We start from the raw sequence: 8,029 nt of genomic DNA, 5'->3' as shown, positions 1-8,029 counted from the left end.
AAAAATATCCTGGAGATACAATAAGGCATACGTGGCATCAGACAAAGGAGTAAAAGTTCTGTTGTCAGAACTTAAGGCGGCTTTAGAACGAAATAATCCGAAAGAGGAGGGAATTCTGAATGAAAACAAGAGAAAGTTACGGCAGAGAATGTCCTAAATCCAGCGGCACTGTTCAGAGTCGGTGTTTGTAAACGTTGGAAGATCTCTGCACAGTGGAAGTACAGTGTCACCCCGCCAGGCCGAGGCGTGATGGCAAGCAAAAGGCGTAATAGGAAAAACAGAGGAGTGTTTTGGAAGGACTGCGGTCCCAGGAAGGGGGGTGAGGAGGGCAAGATCTAACGGCAGGAGGCGGCCGCCCGAAAAGGTGCACGTCCAAGTCAGAACAGAAGCGTACAGATGAGGGCGGGAAACGCCAGGCCGTGTTCTCTGTAGTTGCGGGCCACATCTGAAACACATCTCACGGTCTCTCTGCGGTGGAACTTGGCTCTTTCTTTCGGCATGTTCTCCCCGCGCCACCTTTGGTCACCCCGACCAGCGGGACTCCACTCCGTATCTCGGCGCTCCCTCGCCCCTGGCCCCGAGACCACTTCCTCCCTCGCCGCGGTGCTTGGCTGGGAATAAAGCCGGGGCCCGTGAACTCTCCCCAGCCGCCACCGTGTGAGACTTGACCCGTCTCTGCATGGTGTATGGATTTTCATATCATGAATCAACCCCTATATCCATCCCTTGCCCAATGTGAATAAAACACCACCGCGCAAAACAACTGCTGCGGAGAGTAAGTACTAGTTTATGCCGGGTCACTCCCCAAAAAGTGGTCCCGCGGACATATGTCTAGACTAAGTATTCTCTCCTAGCTCAGAATAGCTCCCCACCGCCGAGGCTTCAGTCTGAGAAACTCACGGCTGCCGACAAAACCGCTGGCAAGAACGCAAAGGTAAGAATTCAGACGAGGATATATCTGGAAAGCTCGTTCGCCGGTTTGTGGTGTAAGATAGTAGCGCTTTGCGGGGAAAGGCCCGTACCCAAGAGGACCAGGCGGGCTTTTGAAGTTTGTAACGCTTGAGCTCTAATGTGGCAGACTAGCGTAGAACATTAGTCTCAATTGAGTAACTCTCACTCTCTCCGACATAACTACATTTCCTTGCCTTGGACGTAAACATTTACCTCAGGTGTTCAACTGCACCTTCTTAAGGTTTACACATCTTAAGTTATAGTTTCTGAAAATATCAGAACTGTATACTAACGCCACTGTTTATGCTAGCATGAATGAAATAATCGTCATTAATATTACAACCGTGAATATATCCCGTTGTGAAGACAGTAGGTGCCATTCCGATTGTTAAACAACAGCCCGGCGAAACATGCACATTTTTATGAAGAGACTCCACTCCCCTGACGCCTGTATAAGTTAGTCCGCGTGGATTTACCAAAGACAAGATAGTCTGTTGGCCTGTAAGATTTATTTATCCACGGTTTAATCGGAGGATCAAGTGTTGGGATTTAATCAGCTGCTGCGTGTAGAAATTAGCGTGGCGACATGGCTTACATCGGCGGGTCAAAATTCGTCTCAAATGCCCTGCTTTGGTCTCGTGGCCTACATAGGACCGAGCTACCATACTGTAGCTAGGAACTCTAGCAGTTTAAATCTGCGTACAGCTGTGTGTGTGTGTTTTGTTGGACAATTTAAAAGAAAAAAGCATGGCTTGTACTCTAACTTTGACCGTATCTAACACAGTCTGATTACCATATTCATCGCACAGACGAACCAACAACCCATTAAAGGTTGTGTACCTAGCTCCCTGTGGGAATTTTTATTCAACGCCCCCAGATAAATTGAAGAAAATATCTGTAACACTTTGGCGGGGATATAACGTATCGAGCTGTCTTGTTGCCTCCTAACCAGGTCAACAGAGCTCCGAACCTGGCCCAGCGTAATCCTCGCCTACAGGGTGATAAAATAAATTGACCAAAAGCTCTTTCCGGCTCTCTGGTAAGAAAATAAAGATTAATAAAGCGTCCTATCAGACGTAACGAGCGCCTACAGATAACTGATTGAATACAAATCTGCGATAAGGGTGTGATGGAGTCAGTAGGGACGGCCGGGGCAGCCCTGTGCGCTCCGGCGGGGACACTCGCTCCTGGCCCCGGCTTGTCTGATAAAACCTTCCCGGTGTCTACATCTTGTCCGGAATTTCAGCACTGAATCTGGGGAATTTTAATTGCTGTTTGAATTAATTTGAGGGCTGTGAGTGATGGGGATAGATAATGAGAAGTAGAGGAGTGTGCCTTCCCTTGCGTGTGTTTGGGGGTGTCTGTGTTGTCTCCACTGGTCCCGACCTCAGTAGTCATGGACAGTGTCAGCAGCCGTGATGGTATTATCTGTACCCATCTGAGCGGAAAGAATACACCAGACACCTAACTGTAGATCATATTTGCTTATTGGATTTAGAAAAATCGACTTAGTTCGTCCTGTGTGGGGCGAGGACCTGTGACCAGTTTGCGCGTAAGTGTGTCCGCCTGGAGATACCCTTAAAGATATTGTCTGGACTTCATATCTAACTGCAGACAGGAAGGCTTAACATGCTTATACAATTCAGCGCACTTGTACAACACTAGATATTATTATTAGAAACAACCTATATCATAATGAAGTATATGATATTGTATATTATGCAAAACCAATTGTCTTGTTATAGTATAAGTAATCCAATTTTTAGCTCAACTAACAGCTTAAAATAAACATATAGGGTGTTCCAGTCATAGACCATAGTTACGACACGAGACAGCTTTAATGTGTAATGTACGCTCTGGGTCCACATATAATGTAGTTATGGCTGAGAGCCGGGCAATTCACTAGCTACTAGACATTAAGTACCCTTATGGTGCTCCTCAATCACTTCTGTATCAACAGTCATCATATTAAGCCGACAAAATAGCAATAGGCTTTGCACAAATTACCAAGAATTGAAAGCAAAATCCAGGAGAAAAAATTCACTACAGAAGACAACAAGTCCTTTGCAAATTTAAGCGAAAGGTTTTCTGTTATAAAACTGTATCAGTTATGATTTAATGAAGCGGCTAAGAAAGGCGCCAGATACCACTAATTAGGACTCATAAGTGATCCATTAGAAGTGCTTACATACATACAAGATCGTCTAATATACAAGTAAAATACCCTTGTCTGTTGTGTAACACTTGGCTAGCTTGTAGTATGGGGATGAGGTATGTTTGTTGACTACAAAGTGAAATCTTGAGTTGTTGTGTATAAGCTTAAGATCCAAGCCTTTAGCTAACACGTAGTAAACAAGAGTTAGTCCAATGGTCTGAGTAAACGGTCGAGCAGCTGCCCAAGTCAGGGACAAAGCTTTACTGAATCAAGAAGCAAAGTCCCTCGTATTTACGCCCTTTAAAAAAGAAATTACAAGCGAATGAATCAATGCAACAGGTCTCATTAAAATCGTGTAAATTCGCCATCATTAACTATTAGCCATTGTTGGTGGGTAGCATCTTTAGTAACCGGGGCTGGCATAGGTTATGGCCGCGGTCATAGCTCGGCAGGGGGCCCGGGAAGATGGGCCCGTCGGTCGATACTGTCTCATCGGCGATTTAATCAACGCAAAATCCAATATCAGCGCCAACTGTTGAGTCTACAGTTACAGCTCTCCACACCTATGTCTCCAGGCTTGGCTCAAAACACAGGAGCTTTCAAAAACTGCAAAATTTCAGTCTTAGATTTACTATAAGTCTGCATCTGTTATAAGTCAGAAAGCACTTTTAAAGAAGTATAATTTACGTTGCAATTGTCAAACAAATTTCATTTCAAACTCATAGGGCAATAAGATGACATTAGCATGTCGAGTTCCAGTAGCACTTGTGTAGGAATCTGACAATGTTGACAGTAAGTGAAGGTATTTCATTGCACAGTGCGACCATGTTCTACATCTCTCACAGAATCATAAAATAACAAAAAATAAACCTACCAAAATAAGCCTACGTATATCCACCTAACTACATACATAAGCCCGTAACATTCTTAGGCTTTAAATAATATAGTAAAGTTTGCCTGTAAAGTTAAGAATTTCAAGTTTGTAGCAAATATGGCGTCACCATGCAAAATATAACTTTGCAGTTATGCCAAGTGGGATATGAAATACCAGTAAGCAAATGTTTTTAGTATGGAATTTATAGGGTAATACCCAATATAGGATAATCTTTCACATTTTCAATGTGTCAAGTTGCTTTTTTATTATTTTCATGTTTTGAAGCTGTGTTATTTTTGGTGTCCTCCAAATTCGGTTTCACGTTGTTAAAACGCATAAAAGTACTTAAAATGTATTAACGTCAAAAGGATTCAACATTTTATACTTTAGTCAACAATGCATGTAATAAATGTATGTATGCAGATATGCATATGAAGTGTAGAAATGCATATGTATGTATGTATGTATGTATACACACATCTGTGCACATGCAAATGCAGTGCATGTTACTATTATGCATGTGTTTATGCATATACGTATGTGTATACAAATATAGCATTGCAAACATTGGCCGTACAATAAAAATATAACATAGTATACTATAGTTATGTATGAGTATGAGTACATAATAGTATATGTATCATTTGTAACACTGTGTATCGAAACATTATTGACAAAAAAGTATCAAGTATAAAGTAGAAGAAATAGACATTTGGTACTTGGATGGGATATTTCAAACCCTTATAATTCATAATGCCAATGACTAATTCTACCCTACTCACCAGTAACTAAGAGAGACGATAGAAAACTTTTATCATGAATTTCAGATGAGAACGCATATATGTATATTAATGTCTCCATACGTTGGGTACATTTGGTGTTTGTCGTATACTCGTATACCTTTTCCACATGTACTTAGATACATATCTGGTTTAGCACCGGTTTTGCTTATGAAAGCTAAAATTGAGAAAACGTACAAGGTACTTGTAAACTGTAACTAGTAAACTTTACAATTTGTGATCTCGCTATATACAACTATTGAACTAGATAAGGAAAAAGTGATTCATAAACAGGTAGAAAATTTAAAAGATCTTTAAAAAGTTGAATGTGATCAGGCATTTCATTTTTACCTGTACATTTTCCAGTCTTTTCAGTAGTATATCTAACTTGTAAATAAGACTGAACTGTCTAACTTTGTACGTTTAACGAAAAGAGAACGTAGCTATAGCCAGAAGGCAGAAGTTGTTTTCTTGCATGGTACACGGAATAAGACTGAGGGTCTGGACTTCTTACCATTTGATATGATATATGCAAGTACAACAGATGTTGTTTTTGTTCCTCAAATGAAGGCTATCATCTGACTACAACTTAAGTTTCAAGTCTGAAACTATATAGCAAGGTATATCTTTAGAACAAAAACAAGGATACATATCGCTGGGCCACCCGGATAGATCTTATTCTCAGAATTCCGGTCACAATTGCTTCTTTAAGTTTGGGGGTCTTTTCTTTCTTTGCGGCTTTGTGTTTGGAGGTTATAGTTTCACGGTTCTCATATTTCTAACGTGACCTATGCTGAACTCTGGATACGCATCGGAGGAACCTGAATTCAAATGGCGGAGAAGCCAGGGCTCTGTGGTAGAATCATAAAGTAGAGGTTGCTGTTTTCAGTAGTTATTGAAAGGGAATTTTACTTAGTAGTAATTTCCCAAAGCTAGGACGCAAAATCATATGTGCCACATGAATACAAACCAAATGAATAAATAGATGAACATAATAAGACGGAAAAGAACACTAAGAAATTAGCAAAGGTTAGCAAAATTTAGGACTTAATGTCTACCAACGGTACCGAATTATTCACTTTTATTATAACTTAGCAATACGGAGGTTGAAGACAATACAACTTTATAATTTCTTCTTTATATTTGGAAAGAGACAGATGCTGCAATTTGTGCAAACTGTGTAATTGGTGAAAACATTGGTTAAAGAGGTTTTAGCTTAGTCTTATTTTTGCACCATAGTATGAGGTTATATGAATACTACTGCTAGCTATATTATACCATTTGTTAACACACATAAAGGTGATTAACACATGCTTTGACTGAAATACCTCTCTGAACTAAAAAAAGAAGATGAAATAGATATATAGAGCTCAACAAAAGAATAAAAGGACTTTCCAAATACATGTACAAGTACAAAACATTTATTTGAACGAGTCCCTAAATAAATGTTTGAACTCATAAACTATTTATGTACAGAATATTATTAATTGAAATTTAGACGTATGAAAAACGTGTCTTATTCTCCAAACTCCAACAAAGAGTATAATTTAGTAGCGTAGAACACAATGGTAATCATCTATCATACATAGACAAACTAAATTTTCTTACCTTAAAAGAATGCAAAGACAAAAGTCCACAAAGTTCTTTCTATTTGTCTGATAGTCCTGTTTACCAGGTCTAGACACCTGTCTCTTATTGTTTTGTTATCGTTCATGTAACCTTGGTCGATAGTAACAGTATCAACAACAAAACGGCAACATCAACCAAATAGTATACCCAAGTAGTAGACATTATATTTAAAGCAAAAGTTTATACCAGAAGAAGGAATATATGACTGAAATATCTTAGTATCCAACATTCAGTTGATATTGACTTCGGGTAGTTAGCAAAGATACAATATAAACTTATCATTTTATACGACCAGTGCGTTCATTAACCTGTATGTTACTGTCATATACTAGTATGTCTGTTCGCTTTGAAATCATAGGTCCACCGCCAAAAAATACGCATCAATGTTTGGGCATATCCAAGCAAGAGAAAAATTGTTAAGTTTGAGTAAAGTATCAATTTTGACCATGGAAATCTTCCGAAGAAGGTAAACAATCTAGCGTAGAGATAGTCCACCATCCGAGATAGCTGTTTAGTCAGTAGACAGACACTGGTATCTTTGCTAACTACCCCAAGTCAATATCAACCGAATGTTGGATACTAAGACATTTCAGTCATATATTCCTTCTTCTGGTATGAACTTTTGCTTTAATATAATGTCTACTACGTGTACTTGGGTATACTATTTAGTTGATATTGCGGTTTTGCTGTTGTTACTGTTCTACTATTAGAAGTGCAAGTTTTAGGAGTTAGCAGTAGTTGTTAGTGACTCAGAAAGCTGCCTCGTCCCTGAGTGATCGTTTTGTGACGAAAAGGTTGTAAATTGTAATAGAGGACATAGCTCTCTGTGGGAGAGAAACCGTTCCAAACTTGGACCCGAGGTTTGCAGATCTCGCCGGGAAATTTCGTCGCCCTGCCGGGGACCAGCTTGATAAATGGTCAACCCACAGCGGGCACACTTGTCCGGTTCAACAACTTTCACTTTTAGAAAAAAAAGCACAAAAGTAAACATCGCTTGGTGAACTCTCACTCACCCCCAACTGTCTTTTGCGTGTCGCTTACAGTCGTGGACTTGGTTAGGGGACGGACGAGTCAATGTTAGAGTTCTGACAACAGGAAATTTGGAGGCGGACGGCGAGGCGCGGCAGCTGTCCCCGGCCTGCCCGACACACAGCCCCGAGAAAACTTTAATGACGGGCCGTCTCGACTCTACCAGCCGCACGGTCCTTCTTTCAGCAGACTTTTCGGCTCCTTAAAACCGCGTTTTGTGCATACTTCCTCGGCATCTCATACGCTAAGGGCGACGGAAGGCGGTGGGAAAGTTATGTAGACCAGCGCCTTAAAGAGGCAAGGCAGTTTTTAGACGCTCCTGTTAGTCTTCAAGGCAAGAAATCTATAGACTTCCGATGATGGCGGCTAAATGGAGAGAAAAGTGGGCTAGTGTTGGGAGGGCACGTGTACAGAAAGGTAGGTTCGTCTTTCCTGCACATTCATAACGGTTAGAGACGAGATGGTCACAAAGTTGGGCCGACAGTAATGAATTCAGACCCGGTCTCAGGACAATGCTTAGGCGGGAGGACCAGTCCGACTGACGCCAGTCCTACTGCCCGCAAAATCAGGCGTGCAGCAAGCAGCTGACAATTCTGAATGGAAAACAAAACA

The sequence above is a fragment of the Branchiostoma belcheri genome, unplaced genomic scaffold (genome assembly GCF_001625305.1).
Source record: "Branchiostoma belcheri isolate BF01 breed outbred unplaced genomic scaffold, Haploidv18h27 scaffold85, whole genome shotgun sequence".
Taxonomy (NCBI): domain Eukaryota; kingdom Metazoa; phylum Chordata; class Leptocardii; order Amphioxiformes; family Branchiostomatidae; genus Branchiostoma; species Branchiostoma belcheri.
The sequence above is the reverse complement of the archived record's forward strand: the minus strand, read 5'-3'. Positions refer to the sequence as shown.